General features: G+C 37.4%; 1 protein-coding gene across 4 annotated transcripts in view; it reads left to right on the forward strand.

The window, feature by feature from the left end:
• LOC311433415 (SAM and SH3 domain-containing protein 1-like) overlaps positions 1–26,760 on the forward strand; it is a 547,080-nt gene that overhangs the window by 155,058 nt on the left and 365,262 nt on the right. The window lies entirely within an intron of this gene.

Genomic DNA, 26,760 nt, shown 5'->3' on the forward strand with positions numbered 1-26,760 from the left:
ATTTCTGGACCAGGTAATGAGCTCTTACAAATTGTGTGATGTTTTGGATATAACGCCATGCCCCAGTGCATTTGGACTTACCACCGAATTTATACAAGAGTAAAGTTTTCATTATTTACAGAAGTGATTTTGATGTGTACTACAAGAGCTGACCAAATAAATAATTGAACATGGCATTTTTTCCTCATGTCCTCTGCTACTGGTGCATTTCTATATTCTGACAATTAGCAAACTGTGCCCTTAGCTACTGCTGAGAAAATACAAAAATGGTTACAAGCATCTTCATTTCCACCAGCCTGAAAGTGATGTACACTTAATTCAATCATGTAAGCTTTGTACACTGGTAGTACTGTACTACCTTATTAGTACTACTTATTAGTAGTTAGTACTGTACTAACTTGTGATGTAGGGAATGGAATTTTATTTTTTGCTTTCCAGATGCTTGATAATTTTGCTCCATTTTTTTTTTTTTTTTTTTTTTTTTTTTTTTTTTTTTTTCCTCCGCAGTTACTTAGGTTGTACAGATTGTCATAGCTTTAGTTCTGTAACCCAGGTCTCCTTGGGGCTTTTGCCTCAGGGCAAACCATAACTGTCAAGAGCCCTTGTTTAAATTAGCTTGTTTAGAGTGTGTAGCAGGCAGAGACTGAGTAATGAAATCCATACCCTGACTGTACAAAAAGATTGTATTATTTTTTGGACTAGTTGTAGAAAGGTCTAAAGCATCAGTTCCAGTCTCGTGAACAGTCCTACTTGTAAACAAGACCCAAAAATGACCCATAAAATAGCCTAGTTTCTGAACGAGCAGATTAGAGCTACAGATTATAAGCTTGTATTTAATTCTTAGCTTTTTACAGTCAAAGTCCTAAATGCATGTCGCAAAGCAGTCAGCTGCAAAAATGTTGAGAACAACCTCACAACTGCCTGCTCCTGCTGGACAGTTTTGTCAACAGGCTTTATGAGTATTCCTCAGCCAGGGCAAACTTAAGTGGGTTTATTTTTTACTGTCGTGGAAATGTGTCTCTGGCCTAGCTGCTGGATTTCCCTCTAAGTGGCTGAAGAATGCGGGTCAGTGCAGTAACCTTAAAACAGCATGGCAGTTACACAGAACCGCAGAAGAACAGTATCCTAAAGTAGGTGCTTGCTAGGCAAAATGTCTATCTGATCTTAAAATCTATATTCATTTAGTGAAGACAAATATTTATGACAGCCTTTGCCTGAGTGACAGTAAAGTTTAATATATTAAGCTTAAATTTTTTTTTAAATGTTATCTTTGAATATGAGCTTGATTTTTCTTTTCAATTTTTTAAAGAAGGGTTAGTTTTTGAAATTACATTGTCTGTTTCTTTTCCTGTATTATCAGGTTAGTGTATATGCATACCCTTAGAAATCTAGTCACTCTGGAATGAGGAGGATCTTAGGTGCTTTGAAAAGTGTTTTACTTGACAGCTGATGTGTAGTTTATCATAGGCAAGAATGATGTGATGATTATTATGGCTTATTTAGAAGTATAGTAGAACATGAAGAATGTAAAGAAGAAATTGGAAGGACTTTTTTTTTAAAAAAAAAAAAACAATCTTAAGAAAGCTTTTTCTGACCTCTCCAATAAGCTGCTGAGTTGCTGGCTTCTTGACTGACTGAGAAGACTGATAGAGGGATTCTTCTTTGTCACTGCTTCTTCTAGAAAGTGTCTAGATTTTCTTTTATATATGTATATATATATATCATTTTTTCCTGGACAATTAGCACCTCTGCAGAGAAGGAGATAATGGAAGAGGATAGTGGATGCTACCCATCTGCGAAGTTCTCAGTAAAACACCCACAATTATGTTTGAGTAAGGAAACGTATCAGGTAATTGTAAGAAGGCAGAAAGTTCAACACTTTCCTTAGAAAGTTTGCAATCTTAGCTCAAGAAAACAACATTCTGAACAGAAGTCTTCAGTAGTATGAAAAGTAACATCCCGTTGTAATCAGGACCTGCCAGGTGGGTAAATTTCCATTTTATTTCAAGGGCTCAGCTCTGCATTACAGCCTTCCCTTTGCAGTGTCATCTTCACTAGCTGTTGTGGTAGGTGAAAACAACAGTTTTGTAGCTGATGCCTGACAGTTAGAAGTGTGACAGGCTTTAAGTTGTCTATGCAATCAAGGACCTTTGACTGAAAGACATTTTCCAATTACAATGGTAGTTTCTCATTCTTTAATCACTCTAAAGAAAATAAAGGGAAATATGGGAGGAAGAGAAGGGGGTTTAAGGGAAGGGAATACAGAGAAGGTAAAGCCCTGAACATCCCTCGTAAGAAATATATGCAGTTAGCCAGGACCACATAGGCAGACTTGGCTGTGTAGCCCAATGAAATTTGTCAGTAAAAGGACCAAGAGACCACTGCCACACATGGAGTATACTGCTGTCATGGCTTTCTCACTCTGATAACTCTCCATGATATTTTGTTCCTACAGGGTTGTTACAAAGTCAAGAAACGTGATTGCTGGGACTCAGTTCTTTGCCTGTTTGCCACATTTCTCTTCTGCTGAAAAGGGATAACGTAGGGCAAGGACCCATTCCTTGGTCCTAAGCTTGAGTGACACAACACAGTTTGAAGTTACATAGCTAACATGTTCCTCCAGAAAATATCATGGCTTCATTGATAAACCCTTTTGGAACAGTCCCAGGGCTCTTCTGCAGCCAAGCTGTTACCCAGTTGCACCAGTGCTAGCTGGTGTGAGCCAAAAGCACAAGGCAAGGCACTAACTAACACTTGGTGGCAGGTACTCTGAGTGGAGCTGCAGAGGACTGATCTCCCTTGTTTCTGGGATGCCAAAGTGATAATGCATTTGAGAGCTCCAGATCACAAGTCAAGATCATCAGTCAGTAAATGGGCTCATTGGGCTTTAGACCACATGGGATCCAACAGGTATGCCCACGTTAGAGACGTGCAAGAGAAGACTGATTAGGACATTTCCATGTTTTTACAATAGCTGACTTAAAAGCCTCTGCAAGTTTGCAAGTGACAGGGGCAAAAGCTGAGAAGAAAGCTTTGATGAGAAAGATAAAGGAGGCGTTAACAGTAAAGTTTAGGCATAGTGTTACTGCAGCTGTCACAGTGTCACATCTTATTCATGTTCACATAATGAAAGGAGCAGGTTTACTCTTACTTATGTAATGCTCTAAAATGCTCTGAAATTGCACTCACTGACAGTTCTTTCAGCCACTCTAATCTTCAACTACAAATGACTGTAATGTAAAATGGAACAAACCTACAAGGTCATACAATTACTGTAAGGGTATATTTGAAAGTTTTCAAAGGATGCAAAGTTGATGTACAAAATTTACCCTCCAAGTAGTTTTTAAGATATAAGTGACAAGAAATTTACATGTCTGCATATAGGCTACCTTTGAGTTTCTAATGAGTGCTTGATTGTGGGGATTCTAATCTGATAGCAGTTTTCGTCTTCACTTCCCTATTTCTGGCATGGAATAGTCTATCATGAAAAACAGAGTGTCTTCTTTTTTAGTATATTCACAATAACAGTAGGTAAATGCATTTCATGGTTTTACAGTGGGGCTTCAGACTTCACAAAGCAACTGTATTGTTTTTTATGCATCCTTTCAGAATCTAAGTAACTTTATACAGTAGTAATCACCAGTAAAAGGAATAGCACTCTCTTGAGATGTGAATACCTTGATTGTAAATCATAGTTTTGTAGTGCCTCACTACAGGAACTAGGAATATCAAACTGCATGTATTATTTTTGTTTAATTGCCTGGAAGTATACAGCATCATTCAAGTAAATCACAAATAACCTGACTTTACAGCATTGTTTTTTGTTCACGTAAATGCTTCAAGACTTGGTCTAGTGAAGAACTTTCTGAAGTGAAAACCTCCAAAATCTGTATGTAGTTGTCTGAGCTCTGAGGCTTATGAAGGGCAAGGAGGATAAGAATGCTAAGCAGAGAGTGCATAGAAGAAAGGAACTGCCCTTTTCAGGGTCAGCACAGTCAGTTTAAGAAAATGCTGAGACTACAAGTGACAGGATGCTGGCTGAAAACATGGACTGTCCTGGGCAGCTGCCTCCACATCCTACTCTGGTTCTGCCCCTTGCTTCCTGGACTATGTGAGGATTTTACAGAAACCAGTCAGTAAATGTGCTTGCATTGATTTTTGCTCTTCATCCTGTTTTTTTTGTTTGTTTGTTTTGTTTTGTTTTGTTTTGTTTGTTTGTTTTTTTGTTTTTTTACAGTGTCCCAAGTTGGTTCAGAATTCCTGTAATGTCCTGGCTTATTTTTTTTTTTAAGAGTTCTAGTACCCTTGGAGAAACTGTACAGGCTCAAGGGAAAGAAGGGAAAATGGAGAGGGTAGGCATGCTACTTTGGGCAGCAGAGCAGACATAGACTGACATAAGGCATGAAGCCATGCTCAGTCCTTGCTTCCCCTTCCTGTTGTCAGAGTTGCGGAAAAAGTTGGTAAGGGTATAGGTAAGGAGTAAAACAAGGTTACTGCCTGTGTAAATTATGTAACTATTCTTGTCACTGTGGAGAAAAACACCTTACTGTGCAGCATGGATTCCACTCTTAGAGCAACGCCCTGGCAGGTAAATGTTATGTTACCTAATGTGAAAGCAGTTAATTTTTGGTCCATGTCTACAGAGGTAATCAGTGTTCTTTTGATTTGGGTATTAGCTGATTTGGCCTTCAACCTTTTTGTGCTTCAGATCTTGAACTCCACAACATGTATTAGTGCTTTTCTCACAGTTCACAGGAGTCTTAAATAAGAAATATGCTAAAAAGCATGAACATTCAAATAATGAAATGTGAACAAGGCGCCATCAATGTTTCGCAGAAAGGATAAGAGAGGGTGGTTGAATGGGGGATGTGGAAGATAAAAGATACTGATAAAACATCATAAAGGTAGAATATATAGAAAGGAGGTGGAGCACTCTAGAAATCTGAGAGGCTCTGCCTGTAGGAGACTGTGCCTTTCTGGGTTTAGATGCCTATCTGGGATAGATGTTTCACAGAATGTAGCAATAACGATGACTTCTAAGATTCAAGAGATAATAGTAAACCTGAAGCCAGCTCATAGCTTGGTCCTCCCATGAATATACTGAAGCCTTTTCCCCAGCAGGAGCAGGTCAGCTGACCAAATTTAACAAAGCATCTATCCCCTGATGCATAAAGCTGCAGATATTTTTCTGTTGGCATAACATTAAAAATTGTAATCAAGAATAAATGTGCCAAATTTCAGAGTTCAAAGCCTTCAGACAGACCTAGCACATCAGGAAGGGTCTTGGAAAGGCTTTAGGAAACAGTTGCAAGAGACAAAACTGTAGTACTTCTCAAAAGTCTTTGTGCTAAAAAGCAGAAAGTGATTATTTCTGAACTTATGGGCAATAAAAAGGGTACAAATTACCTAAACAGGGCACTGCTGTCATTGGAAAATATCTGGATGTAATCTCTGTTTACCTTGTTGATCATTAATTTCTAGCAAGTACCCTGTGGATATAATAAGCACTCCTCAGATTGAAAAAAATAAATAAATTAATAAAAAATAATAGTCAAGCACAATAAATAGGTGCAAGAGTATTAGATGGTCACAGTCTAGTAAATCCCTCTCTTCCTGATTGATTTGATCTAATTTTTTAGACACAGTTGCCAATAGTTTCACCTATGCTAATGTTACCAGTTAGCCTTCTGAATCCATTCTGCCATTGATGTCATAGACATTTTTTTAAGTGAATATTACCAAATTTTTATGGGAATAAATTTTGCATGAGGAACATCACTGGGGCCCTACCCAGCACCAGAGGCCTGAGGAGAAGCAGCCAAACCAGTGCAGGAGGGGCTCTCCCTTCTCACTCCCACTAGACATTTACATCTTTCAGGTGCAATTTGTGGTTAATGCCCAATCAGCAGTCAGCTGAAGTTTCTAAATTTTCATGTGACTGCTGTCTGTGGAGGTGGAAAATTCTGCCTGGGAGAAGGGGGGGGGGGGGGGGGGCAACAGGAATTATATTTTTTAGTTTGTGTTTACCAGCCTTTTTCTGGTTGTGTCTGTTAAATAATTAGCTCTCTGAGTTTTGAACTTACTCTGGAGAGGTCTGAGGTGAGTATTTTGATCTTTGCAATGGTGGGGAGGCTCAGAAGGGGCCCCAGAGGACAGGCTGCCAATGTTTTTCACCTGTTCTCCAAGCTGTTTCCTTTGTTCTGGTTGGAGCCAGCACTGCTTCTAATGAGTTGTGGTGGTGATGATTAGACATAATCACTTTTTTTTTTTTTCTCAGTAAATTTAAGTTCAAACATACTTTAGGCATTTTTTTTCCTTTTTTTCCAGAAAGATGAGGTATGTTAAAAAATTTAATGGATAAATTATTCTAATCTAAACATACAGATGGAGGACCTACCCTTACTCCCCTCCCCTGCAACTCTCCATATTCATTTGACTGTTGCAAAACAGACCTGCCCTTAGCTTTATTTTGCATGTAGTTTTAGCAACTAATCTGCTGTGAGATTGGCCTGTCATCGTTTTGAAGGAGTATTTCATATCTCATCAGTTTTGCTCTTATACAGCTATACAGGACACAAATTATGACATTTGTGACTGAGAAGGGTACAGACTTCTGTTTTATTTTGAAGTGCTGTTTCATGGTTGCTGAGCAGACATAGCATGTTATTCAGCAATAAGAACAAGGTATCCAGTGAAAATACATATTATATTCATATTTGTTAGGTGTGTGACTGCTTTCCTCTGTTTTCATAATACACAGAAATGTGTTTATGCTTAGACTTGCAGTTTGGAGCAAAGGATACCATAATAGGAATGATATGTCAAGATCTAACTGCTCTATGGGTTGTAGCACAATAAAGCAATAATCCGTCTCCCCTGTGATGGCTCTAATTTTTTATTCAGCTGTGGCATTCCGTACCATGCTGTTTATCTTGTATTTTCATTCACTCATGGATCTGATAGTTGTGAAATTGGCAGATGGTTTGTGGTGCTGTGCTAGGAGTGGTTGTATCAATCCCTGTGATTAAAAGACTTGCTGATTTGCTTACCCAAAAGGATTAATGGCAGGCAGCAAAGGCTTTGTTTGAAAAATCCATGCCCCATAACTCAACAAGGGGACAACAATGTAGACTGGAAGTAATCCAGTATTAGAACTGCTTTATGGGGAAGCTTTTTACAAAACTTACTGACTCAGCAGCTGGACACTTCCTGATGAGATCTGAACTATCAAGTAAAATGCAGCTTCACACTGTTTTCTCAGTCATTCCATGAGAACAAAGTTCAAGTTTTTAAGCAGGTCAGCAGCAGAAGTGAATGACATATAAAACTTTGGAGAGCTGCCCTGAATATCTCGCTTCTGAAATGAGAAATGCAAAGTACGGAAGTGTGGCCTTGACCCTTCCACTCCTACCTACACAATTTAAGCATTCATAAATTGCTAGTTTTATTTCTATCAGAAATTTAGGTGGAAGAAGGTATACCAGAGTTTGGATGACAGATGCCTAACTCCACAGAACAAGGTGCTTCTCTGCATGTAAATATATCTATTTTGTGCCTAGGAAATTGAAGTGGGGGTGTTTCTTGACTTTGCATTTGTGAGTAAAAAACAAGTTTACTCAGAGTAAACTCTGTTGTTGTTTTTGTTTTTTAATACTGCTTACTGCTTTTGTTTTTTAATACTGCTTAGTAAGCAGTCTAAGCATGCCTATATTGGAACCCTAATAGGCTATCATGCAGTCACATTGCTGCCACCACCCTTTCTGTGTGCTGACTGATTCTGTGTATTTTTGTCCTTTCTTAAATACAACTGGTAACCCTTGCATTTTTTCACCATTACATTATCCTGATTTTGCACCTTGTGCAAGCTTCAGGTATTATTGCATACACATTGAACCTGCTCTACTGACTTTTTTGCTTATGGTCCTTTCATGTGATACCTTTTCATTTCTAATCTTGACTGTGGGGCCAGAAACTTCAGCCTGGTAAACATGGTAGCTATTGCTGGGAAAATGAGAGTCACCTTGTAAAGGATTAATTCTAAGTCTCCTTGAAATCTCTCCCTCAGATTTCTGTCCTGTAGATCAAGAGTGGTCTTGTATCTCAGCTAATTCTTTCAAAGTTGCAAACAGCTTTTCAGCCTTAGATCAGCCACAAACTTTCTCAAGGTTTAATTTATCTTCTGTCCTCAAGCTTAAACCATGCATGTTTTAAAACAAACATTTTGGTCTAACATGACACTCCACAGCTGTATGCAATACACTTGCACAGTCAGCTTCTTCTGCATGATTACCAACCAAAACTCTTTGAGAACACCAGAATCTGCTGTGATCAGATGATTCTCTTCATATTTTTCTTTTTAGTAGCACCCATTCCCTGAAATACAGAATTCAGTTTAGATCCCTTGCAGTTGTCTTCCATATGTCCAGATACTTTTATCTTTCCTGCTCAGATTATTTTCTGTAATTTATTTATTTATTTATTTATTTTTGCCTGGTGGTAGTAGATGCTGTTCTGAAATCACTTTGGACCACAGTGCTTGAGAGCAAGCCCCTGATTTATGGGTGTATTTACAGTAATTCCTGGTTAATTAATATCTGGTTAATACATTTCTTCAGGAGACCTTCTCGTGTCTTCCAAAGGATGAGTAAAATTATTTAAAACTGCATTTCTTTTATCACACAATATTCTGATGATATCAACCAGGTTACTCCACTGTGCTATTGTCTAAAGAATCTGAGATCCAGTAGGAAAACCTGTCTTGTAGACCAAAGATAATGTCGTCAAATGTACCCAAGTAACTTAAGATCCTACCAGCAAAGGAGAGAAAAAAAAGAAAAAAAAAAAGAAAAAGAAAAAACAAAAAAACACTTAGGAATCTAAATTTTAATGAAAGCACTTCTTTTACATTCTTTTGCATTCTTTTCTAAGCTAGATTTAAATCCTGGGATTTTAAATGTGCATATTTTCCATATTGTCTCAGCATACTCTGGAGACCCTCTCTGTAAGATGGTTTTAATTAGATTTGTGTTAAAGGGAGACTGCCTTTATCCTACTTGAGCAACTAGACATATGTTGAATACTTTTAATGGCAGTCTCTCAGTACTCTAATTGTATATGTGATTATTTATGATCTTTTTCCAAGTTATAAAAAGACAGTCAAAATTATCTTAAAACAATAGAGGCATGACACTGATGTCATTCTGATCTCACAGGTAATAAATGGGAATAAACTACTGACCCCAAGCAACCTGAAGAGCAAATGATTTTACGATGCCCATTTCCTCAGTGGCAGAGAATAACCACCAATCAAAGAATTTTCAATTTTCCATTCAGCTAATTCCTTCATATTTGGATGGAGTACTTTCCAGTAGACATTTGCTTTACACATTTTTTTTTTTTTTTTTTTTTTTTTTACAGAACTTTCATTTTGACTAGAAATGAATAGCATAATGGGGGGAAAAATTCCTGCATGAGCTATTTTTTGTTTCCATGAGGAAGGTGAGTAGTTAAAGGCAACAGATTCTTTTCTACTCATATTCTTCATGTGTAAAATCAAGCGATACTATTTTAGCTTTTACTCCACAAATACCTAATGTATTCCAGAGTTTTCTTAACCTTCTACATTAATTATTTATCCAACCTGAATAGCTTAGGTTGTATAACTATTTTACTGTGTCAAGGAATAGTTGATTGGGCTGAGCGCATGAACTTCTGTATGTCCATAATTATACACACGTTGCTGGCATAATCAAGTGGTTTGAGGGAAAACAATTAGAATATGTTAAACTATTGTGGAAGAGATTTGCAATATTTCTGTACAGATTTGTCGCATGCAGTATGATCATTTCATAAATACAGTGTTTGCTGCAATGAGCAGAAATGCAGTGTAGATGTGTTTTCACGTCATTAAGTAATACATTAGCTACATCTGAAACCACTGTTACCACAGCTAGTTTCAACCTTCTTCGTTACTGACTTCTGTCAGTGCTTTTGTCTCAAAAGAAAGCCATACAAAGATGCGTGTGACACACACACGCCAAACCAAACAAACAAACAAACAATAAAAGCAAACAACAACAACACCTACTGAGTCTTTCCAGTGAGGAGGATGGTATACTGTCATTGTACCATAGGTTAAGGAACAGTTCATTCTGTAACTTCAGAGTTGAATAGATTTCTGTTCAGTCTCTCTCTCTCTGTCTTTTTAGTAGTTAAAAAGTATCATATCAATCATATCATTTACTTGTGGAGTCCTCTGCTTCCTACTTGCAAACTGGATATAAAATCAGGACAAAAGTAAACTAATTCTACTTAGAAATTTCTGGTGAGAACATAGTATGCAAGCGTTAATAACAATTTTCAATCTTTTTTTTTTTTTAATGAAAAATATTTTTCCTTTTCCTTTCTGATTTGATTCTTCAGCATACACCTAATGAAGATCTGTAGAATATACAGATTGAACTCTAAATGCCCCTGATTTTAGTCACAGAGAGTATTATTTAAGCATGGGAAAAATATCCCTTTCAAAAGTCTGATCTCTCTAGTGACTCCTAGAAAGACTGTGTTTTAACAAGGCATATAATCTGTAATTATCTGACCCTGTTGCTGGTACCATACAGTCATACCTTGCTTTGTTGTGCTATTTCTATTGTATAAGGTATAAAAGACTCAACACTTTACTTCTCTGTGCTGAATAAATATTCTCCCTAATATAAAAATAAATATGTTCCCTGTAGTGTAAATGCTAGGGCAGGCTGATTGGCATAGGTGATAAAGTTAGATGACAGAAAAAATGGAACTATTGTCTTGTGGGGACCTTGACCAAAGAAGCAGGTAAAGAGACTGGATCTTACCCACACTGTTTTCTCCAGGATTAGCATTAAGATTTATTATCCTCTCCACAGCGTCCTAGTCCTTCACACTGTGAACCTTATTGAAATTAAGCCTTATTCAAAGTCAGATTGTATGTAAAGAAAAAAGTAGCAATCATTATGGGGTAAATTCAGAGGCAGCAGTTACAGAGGTCTATTAAGACATTGTAGGTTCACTCAACAATAACCTAAAGTCTTCTGAATATATTTTCATATTTCTAAGATGTTTCAAGTAAAACGATGGAAAATGTGTCTGTGCACTTATGCATACATTTGTGAAGCTGGCAATTTTATGTTAGTTTATACTCATATCTGAGGTTTCAAAAGTCAGTATGAAGTAATAGTAATATTTCTATATTGTTTTCCACCATTTCAGTGCATGTATTAAGTTCAGGGTTGTGCATATTTTGAAGATGTATATATGGTAGTATATGGAAGAGCTCTAAGAAACAGCGAATGTACCTGATAAGCAGGAACACTTAATATAGAGTAAAATCATCTTTGTCCAGTGTCTTTTTTTTTCTTTTTTTTTTTTTTTCAAAAAGCAAACACACACACGACGTGAATATGGGGGAAAAAGGAAAAAAATATATTTTAAAAATGAAACAATTAGAAGTATCATAAGGAAAAAGAAATTCTAGATGCCTTATTAATAATAATTATCATACTGTATAACTCTAATATTTTAATGAGGAATAGATCATAGAAAGCAATGTAAAGAGGTAAAAGAGATCACACACTATGAACAGTTCTCAGTCTAAAGATTAAAAACAGACTGGAGCTAGAGAAAGAAAAAAGAACGGATGAGGAAATTAATTTGGGCAAAAATGGCCTAGCTTTTTTTTTTTTTTTTTTAACTGTACATCTACTTTTTTATTTCCTGACTTTAATTGTTAGATATGTTTTTATTTGTTATATTTTTTACATTATTTTAATTGTGTAAAAAATAAATAGGTCTTGCCACCTGCTTTTCCTGAGAGTCATTTGAAACTGTGGTTCAGAATAAGTGAACATACTGTAGCAGGCAGATGTACTTTTCCATTTGCACAGTATCACTTTCCCAGATGAAAGCTTGGCTCTGTCTCGCTGTGTTGTGAGTATTTTTGCCAATACTGGCTTTGTACCATGATCTATCTGGTATCTCTGTTTGGATCTGTGTAAAGGAATGGTGAAACAGAAGAGATGAATTGTTTCTTAGTATTGGCTTAACTCATTCTGTTTGTATAATGATACAATAGCTTAATGTGATGTCCTTTGTGAGGCTAGTTTTTGATGACTTTGCTTGGGATGGAGTCAACCTTAGGCTACAAAAGAGGGACAGCCATATCATTTTTTTCAAGTACCTTCAAAAAACTTTTGAGCTATCTTCAGCACCATCCTGATATGATGTACTTTCTGCCTGAGCTCTTTTCTGTGCCTGACTATACAACACGAACCCTTCCCTCCAACCCTACCCCGAACCAACCAACCAACCAAAACAGAAACTAATAAAAGAAAGCACAGTTAGCCCTCCAAATTAGATGTACAGAAATTGGAAATGTGAACTAAATTTGTATACAAGTTGTTTTGCATGTATTTCAACCCACTTTTTTCATTAAATGGTGATAATGAAAAGACAGATTACCCCACCAATTACCAGTGAGATGTGTTTGGATGAGATCTGCCAAACAGGGACTGAAAATTGATATAAGGGAACAGGAAATAAGAAGAATCCCACTTTTTTTTTTTTTTCTCTACATGTCAGATTATAAATACAGATTTGCTCAAATCTACTTCATGAAAACTAGTGAGCAAAGACTGCTGTAAATTCTTGTCACAGTATGAAATAGTAGATTTGTATCAAGCAAGAAGTTTGTACTTCAGAACACCACCAACGAACAGGTGAAGCATAGGAGTGATGGGTGCTTCAACTTCAGCTGAAGACACGATGAATCTTTGTCGTATGTCATGTTCATGAAAAGGATGCATTTTTTGTCTCATTTCTAGAATTGTAGTGCCTCTCTCCCTTGTTGGTATAGGTATACCATTTGCAGTTACAAGGAAGCAGTCAGTAAACCTGTAATTTTGGGTTCTTGTTTTGGAGATGTTCTGTGACATTTGCAAGCTGAGGAAGTTGTATTTGATCAAAAGATTCTGTATTTAATCTAAACAGTCTTTAAGAGAAGTGATGGCTTTAGTCTGATGTGGAGTGAGTGACCATGAAAATGAAAGATGATTTTTTTTTTTCTGTAAAAATCTACCATATGGTAAATGAATTCCAGTGAAACAAAGCTATTAAACAAAGACGGTGGTGGGGGTGGTAGCTGGTTTCTGCTAAACATCCACATAGAAGTTGACTTACATCATCACAACACAATATGGAATAGACTGGCCTGTGTGATTCTTTTGCAAAGGAAATAGGTGAACATCATTATATTGCTATTGAAGAAGGGCTTACAAGTATATCCCCTCACCTGAATTGCTGGCCGTCATAAGGTGTTCTAAAAATTACTACATAAATCTTACTTTTTGATGATTTCTGAGATTGAATTTAGTTGAGCTGAAGCCTTTATTGCACTGAATCTTAATGTGAGTCAAGGACCAATGGACATGAATAAGAATTAAAAAGATGCATGAAAATAGCCTTAATAAAAAAGCGCAGCACTTGGATGCCAGAGTTAGATTGAGTCCTGAATTGTCATTGACGGGTTTCTCAATCTTGTCAGTAATGATGGTCTCCCATGGTGCCAGCAAACAGAGAGCAATTTTCTGCAGTAGCTGCTGTGACCAGATTGTATTAAGATGAAATGTTGTCAGTGTTGTCATGAGACAAATATACAAGAGCTTCTACTTAGTTGTATCTGATGCAAGGAGGAAAACCATCTTTCTGAGCCTTACACGGGATAGACAACCCTCCTTGAATCAAGGAAAGAAAATGGAAGAAAATGTTTTGGTCTTTCAGTCACGTGCCATTTATTGTGTCTTGTGTCTTTATTGTAGAACACTTCTTTATAACTGGAACAAAATGAGATTGTGTATGTACAGACTATTTACAATGTATTAAATATCATTTGGTCATTAATGTGGCTATATTATCTACAATAATGCTTTCCTTGTGTATTGTGTAGTAAAACAAATGTTCTTTGCAGGAAGAATAACCTAATCTAGTAGGAACATTCCTAGACAGCATTTTGTATTGCTAATACATATTTTCTGTACAAAACTTAAATTTGTATTTCTTAGAAGTAAGCCAGCGTAGCAGTGGTTGCTGATGAGAAAGGAAAACAGAGTTGTTTAAATGGGTTTATTGAGAAGCATTGACATAGATGACAGGTATCTATGTCAGAGACTCTCAGTTCTCTTAAATCCATTTTGGTCTTTTGTCTGAGACCTTTATGATGAAAAAAGTTCACAACAAAGCAGAATGGAAATGCAGTTATTTTCAATTATAATTAAATAGGATATTAATTATGCCAAAGACTGGAGACAACGGGAAGTCATCAAATCCAATTAAATTTAAGCAGAAGTCTTGGGAAGGATGCTGTTAAAGGTTAATGTTCTTACATTTGTTTTTTGCCAGTGGTGAAAAAGGCACACTGGCAGGTACTGCATACAAACTAGTTGACTGGGCATAGTGACAAAATCAGTAAATCAGAAAATTTCTATCTTTGAAATTAGCTAGGATAGAACTTCCAGTATTAAGAGGATAAATTATATTTGCAGTCAAGTACAGTTGAGAGAAAGTAGAGGTAGCATATAATCGCAGCTCTAAGTCCTTCAGATACATCATCAGCTGAAATTTGCCTTTTTTTCTTTTTTCTTCTAAAAAGGTGTTCTTCATTGTCATGTAGCTAACCACAGTCTGTAATTCATCATGTAACCTATTGAGCATTGGAAGGTGGCAACAGTGACACCAGTTTTTAAAAAGGCTTTCTGGAAAGTTGAATTAATATTGACCTGTAATCTATATAGATGCTTGTCTGAAACAGCATATAAAATTTTCTGGGAAATTAATAGAAACTGTGGTAAATTAGAATTAATGGGCATACAGATAAATATTATTTACTGAGCAACATTCATGGTGGCTTTTTAAATGGAGTGCTTGGCTCACAAGGCCAGTAGAATTCTTGGAAGTTGTCAGCAAGTATGTGGGCAAAGCAGTGTCCGAATTTCCAGATAGAAAAGGAGTCTTGTTGAAGGCTGAGTGTTTTAAGGAAATTAAGTGGCTTTAGGATTGCTGCCTATACAATTTCTTGCATAGTAGGGATGCATAGTAGTTGAGTAAAAACAAGAATTAGGAATAGTTTGTGACTTCGTGTATTAGCTGGAATCTGAGCTGGGATAGTGTTCAGCATATTCATAAGTTACCTGGGAACGGTCATGAACAGAGATTTGACCAAGTCTGTTGATAAGATTAAAATTCTTCCTGTATAAGCAATAGGGGTCGGAACTGAAGCTGGCAGAAGGCAAGTTAGGAACAATAAAAGGGGACAGTTTTCCAGTAGTCATGGGACTTCACACAGAGCAAGATTTTGCCCTGGCCCCAGGTTTTATATTTTATAACCAAATTTGCTAAATTGGCCCTAAAATTTATTTTCAAATATAGTTATTTCCCTGACAGTCACAAAATATGGCTGATATTGGTAGTAGCAGGTGATAACAAATGATAATCTTTGGTTAGTAGACAGAACTTCTGTTTTCACAGAGACACTGCCAGCACCTTTTGCAAGCAGTGATGCAGTAATACTGATAAATTGATGATGTGTTGTTTCACTGATACCATTTTCAGTCTTGCAAAGATACAAAGGAAGAATCTCACAGGTACCATGCTATCCTGGGTCAGAAAAGAACCCAAAAGACTGAAACTGAAGCGCTGCTAGGGATAGCTGAAAAATTGGATGCTTAAAAGTGGTAAAAGATAGAAATTCTATTTCTTAACTCCTGCTTCCAAGGTTGAGACAGAAAGGATAAAGTGAAATGGAGGAGTGCAGAATATGAGAAATACACCAGCAAAGGTGGTTGAGGCTGTTGGACACTTTTTTAAAAACTTATTCCAAGCATCTATTTCATTCCTCAACAAGCTGAAATTCTGATTTTCTGTTGTCTGAAGCTGCCAGGCATTGTTCTACTAAATCATCCCTCACATCATCCCTTGGAACTTTCCATGGTAGATTTATAGTTTACACCCCATCTGCCTCCTAGGGGGTATGCCCTCTGTCTTTATCCTCTCCTTCTTGCAAAGTTTTACATCTTTTTCCAACATCTACTTGTTATATATGTACACATACTCCTCCTTTTGCCTCTCATATATATTATTGCATTTTACCTGCTCAAGATATCTTCCTTGTACCTGTTGTAAAAATTACCTGCTTTTTTGCTTCCTTATATTGTATCTGTAGCCAGGTGTCGTGGTTCCACTCGAGTGGGCAGCCGAGCTCCACCACAGCCGTTCTCTCACTCCCCCTCCTCAAAGAGGAATGGGGAGAAAATATGTGAAAAGGGGCTCAAAGGTTGAGATAAGGACGAGAAAATCACGCAATAATTATTGTAACGGGCAAAACAGACTCTGCTTAAGGAGATAGTAAGATTTATTGCCTATTACTAACAAGCGAGAGAAGTGAGAAAACAAAGGAAAAGAAAAAAAAAAAACAAAAGCACCTTCCCCCCCATCCACCCTCTTCCACCTCCTCCCCCCGAGCGGCGCAGGGGAACAGGGGAATGGGTGTTATGGTCAGTCTACAGCACTTCTCTGCCACTCCTTCTCGGTCACTCTCGTCCCCTGTGCTGTGGGGTCCCACCCACAGGATGCAGTCCTTGATGAACTGATCCGGCATGGGCTTCCCACAGGCAGCAGCTCTTCCAGAACTGCTCCAGATATGGGTCTGTACCACGGGGTCCATCCCTCAGGAGAAAACTGCTCCAACCTGGCTCCCCCACGGGCAGCAGCTCCTGCCAGGTCACCTGCTCCTGCGTGGGCTCTTCTCCACGGGCTACAGGTCCAGCCCGGAATCTGCTCCGGCAGGGGTCTTCCACAGGCGGCAGCCTCCGTCGGTGCAGGGCCACCTGCTCCACCGTGGTCTCCTCCACGGGCTGCAGCGTGGAACCCTGCTCCACCGTGGTACTCCATGGGCTGCAGGGGGACATCCTGCTTCACCATGGTCCTCACCACAGGCCGCAGGGGACTTCTGCTCCGGCGCCTGGAGCACCTCTCCCCCTCCCTCTACACTGACCTTGGCACCTGCAAGGCTGTTCTCTCACTCCCTTGACTCTCCCGGCTGCTGTGTGGCGCAGCGTTTTTTTTCCCTGTCTTAAATATGCTCTCACAGAGGTGCAAAACAACATCGCTTATTGGTTCAGATCTGGAAGACAATGGGGCCCTTCCCAAACATGGGGCAGCTTCTAGATCTTTCTCACAGAAACCACCCCTATGGCTCCCTGCTACCAAAACCTTGCCACGTAAACCCACTACACCAGGTCTCTTTTATAACCCTTGTATTCTTCACAGCTGTGGTGCACAGACACTTTATCCTTCTTCAAGGGACCACCCAGCTGTCTCATCAGAATCGTATGGCTTAGAGCAAAATAATCCTTGTAAACATAAATAAATTAGAGCTTTAAAAAAATGCTGCAAAAATGTTTTGATATTACTTCCAACAGTGCACAGCTGGAATGCTGAATCTGTAGGACAGGTAGATATAAAAATGATTGACCAAGAGATTGTCTGCCAGATGATCAGAAGATATTAGTGCCTAAAATATCAACTGTCAAAATGTCTTAAAATCCTTCTTCTTGAGCAACATAATCCCTTAGCTGGGATGGGAGGAAAGGTTATCATACAGCAGTTTGAGATGAGTGTGCCAGTTTCTTTCAATTCCTTCAACCTTCAGCAAGGACAGGGTAAGAAAAAAACGCTGCTCATATATTTATTTTGCAACTGCTTTCTTGGTATATGACGTGGATCTGTTCTGAATCTTCCACAGATTAACCCTAAATCTTAACCTTACTAGTTTTAAGAATCATCCCTAAAATTTCTTTAGTTTCTGAATGTCACTTTTGTTTTATGGATGCCAAATGCACATGAAATACTCTTATGTCAATTTTACACTGTGGTGAGGTCATTATCTCTCCTTGATAGTTCTTGCTCATACCCAAAAATTCCATTAGTACTTCTTGTCATAACTTCATATTGGGATTTCATGTTCTTTCTCAATCTTTTTCAGCTTCACCATTTCCCAGGTCTCAAACCTCCCACAGTGTTACTGTGGGCTGTAGTCTGGATTCCTCAATGTGCCTACCATTCCAGTAATGGGTTTATCTGAATTACATTCTTCTCTGTATCACTGCTCACAAGCAGTCTTTGTGTAAGTTAGAAAATCAGCTATGTGTTTTGTGTTTATCTCTAGATTATTTTTGTAAATGTTTGATGGGATTTTATCTAGCACAGAGCATTACAAAACCACCCTTTCAGCATTTTGGAATGATTTAGAATTAGATTATTTTAGACCATTTAGTACTCAGAATATGTGCTTTACAGATATTGTCCAGTGTTGTGCTGTTTTCTAATTAGTAGTTAATGTGGTTCTAGCCAAAATGATACAAAATAAGAATGCTGCAACTTACAGGTTGGGAGATTAGTTCAGAGATGTATAATATCTAAAACCCTAGAACTAGGTATGGCTGCCAAGACTTTCATTATGTAAACCCAAATTGTATTCCAACCTACTAGAAACTAAATTTTTTGGAATCTTTTCCTTTATCTTGCATAATATTCATACTGCCTTTGTTGTATACTGGAATATGAACATGTTTCCAAATTTCTTAAGTTTTCTGTGTTAGCAGCCTACTAGTAGTGGTTGAAATATCTCTCCAGCCATCTCCTTAGAGCTTCAGGGAGTAATTAGGAAATAAATAAGTAAAAGCTGATTTATTAATCCTTATCCCTAGTCCATAGTCAATATTTATCCACTTACGTTATTTCTTGCAATGAAATCTTTCATCATTCTCATGCGATAAAAACACTTTCTGCTTTTTGCAAATACGAGTATCATATGAACACTTGAGCCTCATTGGTATGCTGTGAAGTTTTAGCATTTCCATCTGTAAATTAAGTTTTTAATATTGCTAAGACGTCTCTCATTACTATATTTTAAAACTTTTTTTTTTTTCCATAATGACTCTATACCTGCTATCAGTGACATGATTCTGGTTCTTCTTAGATCTCATTGCCATTTTTCTAATAATATCCATCCCACTGGTAATGGTAGCTAATTTCCCTTATATTTTGTCATTCTCTAAGCCAAAATCTCTGGTGTAAATTTGGCATTAGCTACCACCCCTGGGGAGGTGGGGGTAGAAAGCAAGAAATATCAACCACTTGTAATTCATTCCAGTTTAGTCCCTGTATAGTTGTGCTTGAATAAAAATAATCTTTGCTTATTTTTAGGTTTATAAAAGCAGTAATAATATTCCATATTTTGTTGTTTACATATAATTTGCTAATTAGTTTTAAATGACCTCCTAAAAATCATAGGAGAATAAATAACCTCAGTATATATCAAAAAAGATGTAAACTAAAATGTAGCAAAGCAACCGTATTTATCAGTTTATCTGAAGAAATTGAACATTACTTTTGCAGATAGTTGCAGCCTGGCATAAAAATCACAAGCATCTTTTGTGAAGCTTTAATTACCTTAAACTTCAGTGTAATTAAATTGCTTCCACGTGCAAATCCTTTTCTAAATATCTGTATCAGTAGGCCAGGCATCACATTCTGAATCAAAAATCATGTTGCTTTTTGCTGCCTCTGGAAATTCAGTGTTGATATTTTCTAGGAAGCTGTTTGCTCTGTAGTTACTGTGCTGGAGCAAGGCTGAAGACATGTTATGATGGAGCCTGCAGTTTTCAAACATGAATGGAACACCCTTCTAGCCTGCTGTGATGAATTTTCTGCACAGTCATGTCCTTGAATCACAAGTAATCAGTGAAGCACAGTTGCAGGAGATGATTCTGGGAAAGCAACCTGGGGGATAACTACCTTTCAAAGGGACAAATGTAAGCAAGAAAACTAGCTTTGATCGCACAATGGTGCTCCTGGATAATTCTTGAAATTACACGTATTGAACCAGCTACAGCATCTTGATCTCAAAAAGGCCAGTAATACTAATTTTAATCTTAATCATTACAAGACTTGTCCTACTAAATTAGGAATTATTCTATTCTTTAATAGACATTGAATAAAAACCTACTTTCAGTTATTTATGGATGCTGAATATCTTCCAAGAGAGCTGTTTGTTATTTATGCCAAAAGGTCAAACCTCCTAGATACCCAAATATAGATTTAGGAGTCCATCTTTAGGCACTCCTGCTAAGAAAATTTTGAGTGCTCTTCTTGCGAGGAAAAAAATAAAAAAAAATAAAAAATCTTTATTTGGTTCTCTGTCCTGGATAAAAGAAACTAATTAAAAAAGATAGGGAAAGTAGAGTTAGTATCCTAGGTACAAAAAAAAAAAAAAAGCAACGTTTTTGTTAAGCTGCTCAAAAGGAACTTCTTTACAGGTACCAAAGCCGATTGGATTATTTTCTAGATTTTACTTTCTTAAAATTCCAGCAAGCTTCAAGCAAGAAGTTTATCTCGAGGCCCATTCACATGGAAGGCTGCAAATTTGCATTTTGATATGGATTCCTTACACACTTCTATTGGGAGAAGAAGGATTGAAAGTCAGTTTTTGATATATTGAAAATAATGTAACTGATAAGAAAAAAAAAATCCACCTCCACAAGATAGACTCCACAAATAATAGAAAACAAAATATTAACTATTTAAGTATAAGGCTACCACTTCATTTTTAGAAGTTCATTCTGCATAGAATTGTTGTATAAAGTAACTGTAAAATTGCAATCTAACCTGAATTGGCTGATAAAATCTGTCTGCAACCCAAATAGAAGTCCATTATATGTTCCTTTACTTTTCTGTATTCCTACAGAAAATATCACCTAGTAGGCCATAAAAATCTTTTCAGGTGACATCATAGTTTGTTAGTGTCCTAAATGTTATTAATTAGAAAAAATGTGTTCTCTTCTCGAAGGTAGTTATCCATCTGAATAATGGATAACATAATTGCTTGTGCTTATTCTTTTTACCTAAGGGCTAGTCTATTTGTTGCTTTAACAAAGTTACCTGGAAGGAGGCTACTGATAATATAAAAAATATGTTTTGTTTTGTTTTCCTTATTTAAGGGTATTATACCGCTTTTTGGTGAAAAATTGTTATATACTTATATGAAACGTGTGCTGAATTACTCTATCAGGGACAAAACATCAATGTGGTTAACCATAGAATATGATATTCATTAGCAGTTGGTACGTTTTTGTATTCCTCTCATTTTCTTGCAGCCAACAGTTGCTGAACTCCATCTCTTATACAGTAGCTTTGTTTAGTAGCACCCATAATCTTCTAAAACTCCCACATCTTGGATCAGGTGGTGACATACAAAGACAGCTTAAAATCAGCGGAATGGCTGTCAAGGGATTGAGGTGATGAGCTGGTAAGCGTACAAGGAGTGGAAGGATGAAGAGTAACATGGAGTGATATCATGATTAGGTGACACATGGCAGCCATGCTTAAGATCTTGCATCCTTGAAACATGACAGATTTTTGGCTCATTCTGTGAGAAAATAGAAGCTGTGAATGGCATTTGTGCAGGCATTGTATGAAGTGTTGGTTGGTTGTGCCAGCAGACTGGCTGTTGGGCACCAGGGTATTGAATTGCACCATGACTGCTGGGTCTCAAGTCCGTACTTCAATGTGGATTTCTTTGTTAGGATAATCCTGCTATTTCATTAGATACCTCCAGGAGGGCAGATATGTTTGCTTTCACTTGCTACTGTGAATGGAAAGATCAGCCTCTCCAGTTACAGCCAGCTCCACTTATTGTTATAGTCATAGAAAGCATGCTAAATGGTTTGTGATTCATTCTTTGTTTTACAGGGTCTTTGACCTGGGAAGGTGTGGTACACAAAGGGAAGGAGCTCTTTGCCCTCTCATAAAAATTGAAAGTTGTCTCAGCATGGCTGTAAAAAAATGATTAAGAATATGATGAAGGGAGGTATAATCTCTGTGGAAAGAGAGTGGTTTAATTGTGATACTTCAGTAAGGGAGAACTTGAACCAATAGCATGAGAGCTTTCTGTTTCTGTATTAGATTGCACAAAATGAGTGTGATATTGTATACTCTAGTTCTGTGATTAGTTTCTTATTACATTTTGGTAAAGCTTCATGAGCTAAAGACTATGAGCTGTGGAGAAATTCTGGGTTGTTATTGCTTTGTAATGCACTACAGAGCTATCTGCAAAAATACTGTAAATGAAAGTGTTTGCTTAAAAAGGAAACAAACAAAAAACTGCTACCACTTCTTTTCAGTTTGTGCCACTGTAAGAATCTGAAAGAACTGAAAAGTTTACTGAAGACTTTGCTTTAAGCAATTGTCATGCTGCATACATAGCAATGTGTGTGTTGCTGCCTCCATGCACTACTTCATGACAGCAAAACAAGTATCCCTTGCATTGTTTGCCCTAGCAGTGGAAAATAAACATTTGGTTATCTGTCTCCTCAGAAAATATAAAATGCAACTTCTGAGAGAATCTTTACATACCAAAGCATTACTTTGTCAGAGAAATAATGCTTTATCTAAGGGGAAAAAAAAAAAAAAAAAAAGCCTCAAAAACTTAAAAATCACTGTGTAGGCCATTAACATCTGGTTTAAAGTGCATTAAAAGCCAACAACTCAATGTCAATTTGGTCTGACTTTACGGTATTATTCGCTTGATTATGGCTCTCGCTGGGGGAGCACAGCATTTTGATATCATCCAAAACCCCTGAGAACAATTCAAACCAGCTGGTATTCCATATATTACATAATTACGAAGCACACAGTGCAGTTTGGAATACTGAAGAGGCACTAGGGGCCCACTTCTCAAAATATTTACAGCCTTTTATTCTTCTCTAAACAATTATTTGCATAGTAAAAGTGATATACAGCACACCAACATACAGGTTTACTTTATTTTCACTTTCTCAAACTTCCCTGAAATTGGCTGTGTTTAGCAGTGAGTAGGCAGAAGGGAGATGGAGACAGCAGGGATAAAAGCTGTAATGTTGCTAGGAAAAGCTTTATACTTACTCTGTCAGTACAAGAATGGAATGTTTTCAAAGAAAACCTGAAAGGTGTATAGGAGTTCCATTGCCTACATGACACATCTCCCCTGGATGTGGAAGTGTTAGAAATCAGAAGATGTTGCAATTGAGTAAGCTGGTCACAAAGGGGTTGTTCGTGTATAAATGAGATTCGGTGGCTACATCTTGGTAAGAGTTTTGCATGAGCATGCATAAGTGCATGCGTGTCTTTGTTCTGAGTAACTTATTCTTGGTAGTGAGATCAGCTTACTTGTAAGGCAGAATTGATGTAACTATTTTTTCTAAAGTGACTAAAAATGAAAATTATCAATAGATAATAAAGCAGAGAAAACGGAAAAGGAAGAAAGAAAAAGGAAGAAAAAAAAAAAAAAGAGGGAAAATCTGGTGGAGTTTCTTCCATTACATATTTGCATAAGAGAAGTTACAGACAAAGAGGTAGGTGAATGGTTAATGGTAACAACCACTTTTCTCTGCACCACACTAATAAAATTTATGCACTTATTGCACACACACAACTCTTGAACTTGCAACCTCTATCTGATCTTAGCACACACAGCCTACCATCACGCCATGTGTGGGATGAATTGCAGAATACAGATAAAACACTTCAAAGCCCCAAATGCTACCAGGTTTTCCATTACTAAATTCATGTTTGTCAAATTTTAGTAAGAATACTGCAATATTAAATGATAGTTAATTTAATTCTTAAAGGCTTTCATGCTGTCTAATACAGGCTTTCTATTTTGTTTTGGTTTCAATTAAGAGGTCTTTTAAAGTTGTTAGCTATGTTGTGCATACAGGCAAACCCCAAATTCTTTCTCTTTTTTTCCACAAAGCTTCCAATCTGATTTGAACCAAACTTTTGCAGCTTATAAAATTGTTTGAGGGATGAACAAATTATTAGCTGAAAGTGAGCATTGCAAATTACTAGATACACTATGGGGAGCCTGGTATTTACATATTGTCCAGGATCTGAATGGTTGGTGTGAACAGATATGGTTACTTGTAAATCTCTGGACCTCTGCAGGGGGTGTTATCATTCAATTTCCTCACAGCAAGGGTTACTGAAACTAATTTTTGGTACATGTTTGCTTCCCACTTTAAAGATGTTTTAATGCATTGCATAATTTGGACAGTTAGTGAAGACATTATAAGTGCAGAATCAAAATGAAAAATGTAATGGCAATGTGAATAGACCATTATAAGTGGTTTGCTGAGCACAGGGACACAGTGTGTCAGGTACCACTGTGTAGTTAAACCTGCAAACCACAAACTTTACTGAATTACTATTTTTTGCCATCTGGTCTACTGCAGAACTTGACCGAGTGCCAGTGGGTTTCAAAGCTGAATTCTTTAAACTGTCCAAGAGATAGGGCAAAGAAAGGATGGTCCTGTCTTACAGAACAAGGAAACTAGCATCTTCACCATGCAATGTCACGTTAGATAACCAAGCAGACCATTGGATGTCCCAATGCACTATTTTTTAATTTAGGTACTCACCAGAGTACCTTCCACAGGAGATGCCAGAAAAAAAATGACCTTAAGTTTGCTGGATAGCTAGAGGTGAAGTCATCTACTGTCTTAATTTCTCTAAGAAAATATTGACTGCATTTTGATGTATCCTGTCTCTTTGATGTATCCAGTGTTCAAACATGAGACCAGACCACTAAATGTTGCTTTCTTATCCATTTCATCCTCTGGTTCTCATTCCTAATGATTCTGCCAGTTTTGCCTTGCAAACCCTGCTGTGCCGAGGCAACATCGTGAAAGAAAAAAGGCTGGATTGATGGAATTATAAAAAGAAAAAAACAAAAAACAAAAAACAGATTTGTTTATGACACAGGTAATCGAGCCAACGAAGGAAAACATTCAGTTCAACCTCATACTCCCAAACAAAGAATGCTTGGATGGGAATTTGGAGACTGGGAGCAGCTGTGGCTGCAGTGACTATGAAATGGAGAAGTTCAATATTCTGCAACGAGGTGAAAAGAAAAAAGGCAAGATTACAATGCTAAATTTCAGGAGAACAGTCTTTGTCCTGTTCATGGACCTGCTTGGAAGGATCCTATGAGATGTGGACATGGAGAGAAGAGGGGTCAAGGAGAGCTGGTTGACTTCCAGGGATCTTAAAAGTCAAAGTCAATAGGAAGCTTGCAGGATGAATGAGGTAGTCCTGACAAGACTCAAACATAAAAAAGAAGTAGACAAAAGGTGGAAGCAGAGGTAGGTGGCTGGGGAGGAGCATAGAGACACTGTCCAAGCACACAGGAATGGGGTTAGGAAAGCCAAAGCCATGAAAAAAAGGCTATGAACAAAATAGATGTTAATATAGACTGAAGGCTTAGATTTTGGATCTCACAGACTGAGCTTCTCGTCAGAAATGGATCTGCGTATCTTGGAAGCTGTTACATTAATAATGTGTGTCATTTTTAGGCTTTTCTCAATGTTTTGCTTTCCTAAGGATAGCAAAGACAGCCACCCACTCAATTGAAGTTCATGCTTTCACCACACATCCAGTCTTTCAACAAAAATAAATCTTTGTTACATTTTCACATCCTTTCGGAGTCCTTTAACTTCTCTAGTTACTCAATATATAGTGGTGAAAACTAGTTCTATCTTTTGTGATGCTGTGAGTTTTAAATGAGACATGAAAGCATGCTGCAAAGCAAGGCAGAAATACTGCAGTTTTGATAATTTATTCAGATGTTTCAGAAACCTGCTGCGCGGTGAGCTTGCTGAACTCCCAATACCATTCACCCTTCAATATAGATATTCAGTGAACTTAATGTTCTTTCAACAGCACCTATTTTAATGCTATGTTGACTTTTTCAAAAAACATGCAATGAGGCATCCTAGCATGCTTTTTTTCTTTTTTCTTTTTTCTTTTTTTTTTTTTTTAACATAAAATTGCCTTTTGAGTTTATACTTTGAGGTTGAATTCAGAAATCTGCACAGGCAGAAGCTTGGAGGCTTAATCCTTTCTACACACTATCTGCTCATCCTGGTTGTGAAATCAAAGGAAAAGAAAGAGGGGCAACAGAGTCATTGGCATTATCAAATCTGGGTAAAGTATGGGATTTAATGGAATCCATCTGGAACCTGAAAAAGAAATCCATACATCAGCTATGAATATATCAGCAAAAGTATACCTACATGGATTTCAGATTTGTTGCCATAGCGCAGCACCTAGTAAGGTAACTCCATTAATTTCTACTAATAAGATAGATCCCACAAAAGAAGGGTTCAAATAGTTCTCTAACCAAGCAGTGGGTCCTCCCACACTGCGACTGGAAAGATGTGGACTGAACATCCACTTTCCTGAATGGACTCTGGTCTGCACAGTGAAGAGGTATGGGGCTCTGCCTTTCCCCCTGACAGTTCAAACACCTGTGCATGCCAGTGAAAAGTGATGTTTGACAAGAGTCAAATTTAAAACAGTTTTTTTCCCCCCTCACTTGTGGGAGAGACATACCGCTCCAAAATTATGTAAAAGAGTGTAACTTCTTTGTTCTTTGTTACATTTGAAATCCATCTTCTAGCTAGAAGATTCAACAGAGTCTGTGTGGTCCTACTACACAATTTAATGATATTTAATAATTAAATTCAGTATTATTATTAATAAGGTTCAACAAAAAAGAAGCACTATGGAAAAGCAGAAATATCCCTTTGAAAGCTCAAACACGGAAGTAACCATCATTCTATTGAATATGTGCTGTAT

This window comes from Aythya ferina (genome assembly GCF_964211825.1).
Source record: "Aythya ferina genome assembly, chromosome: 3".
NCBI lineage: Eukaryota > Metazoa > Chordata > Aves > Anseriformes > Anatidae > Aythya > Aythya ferina.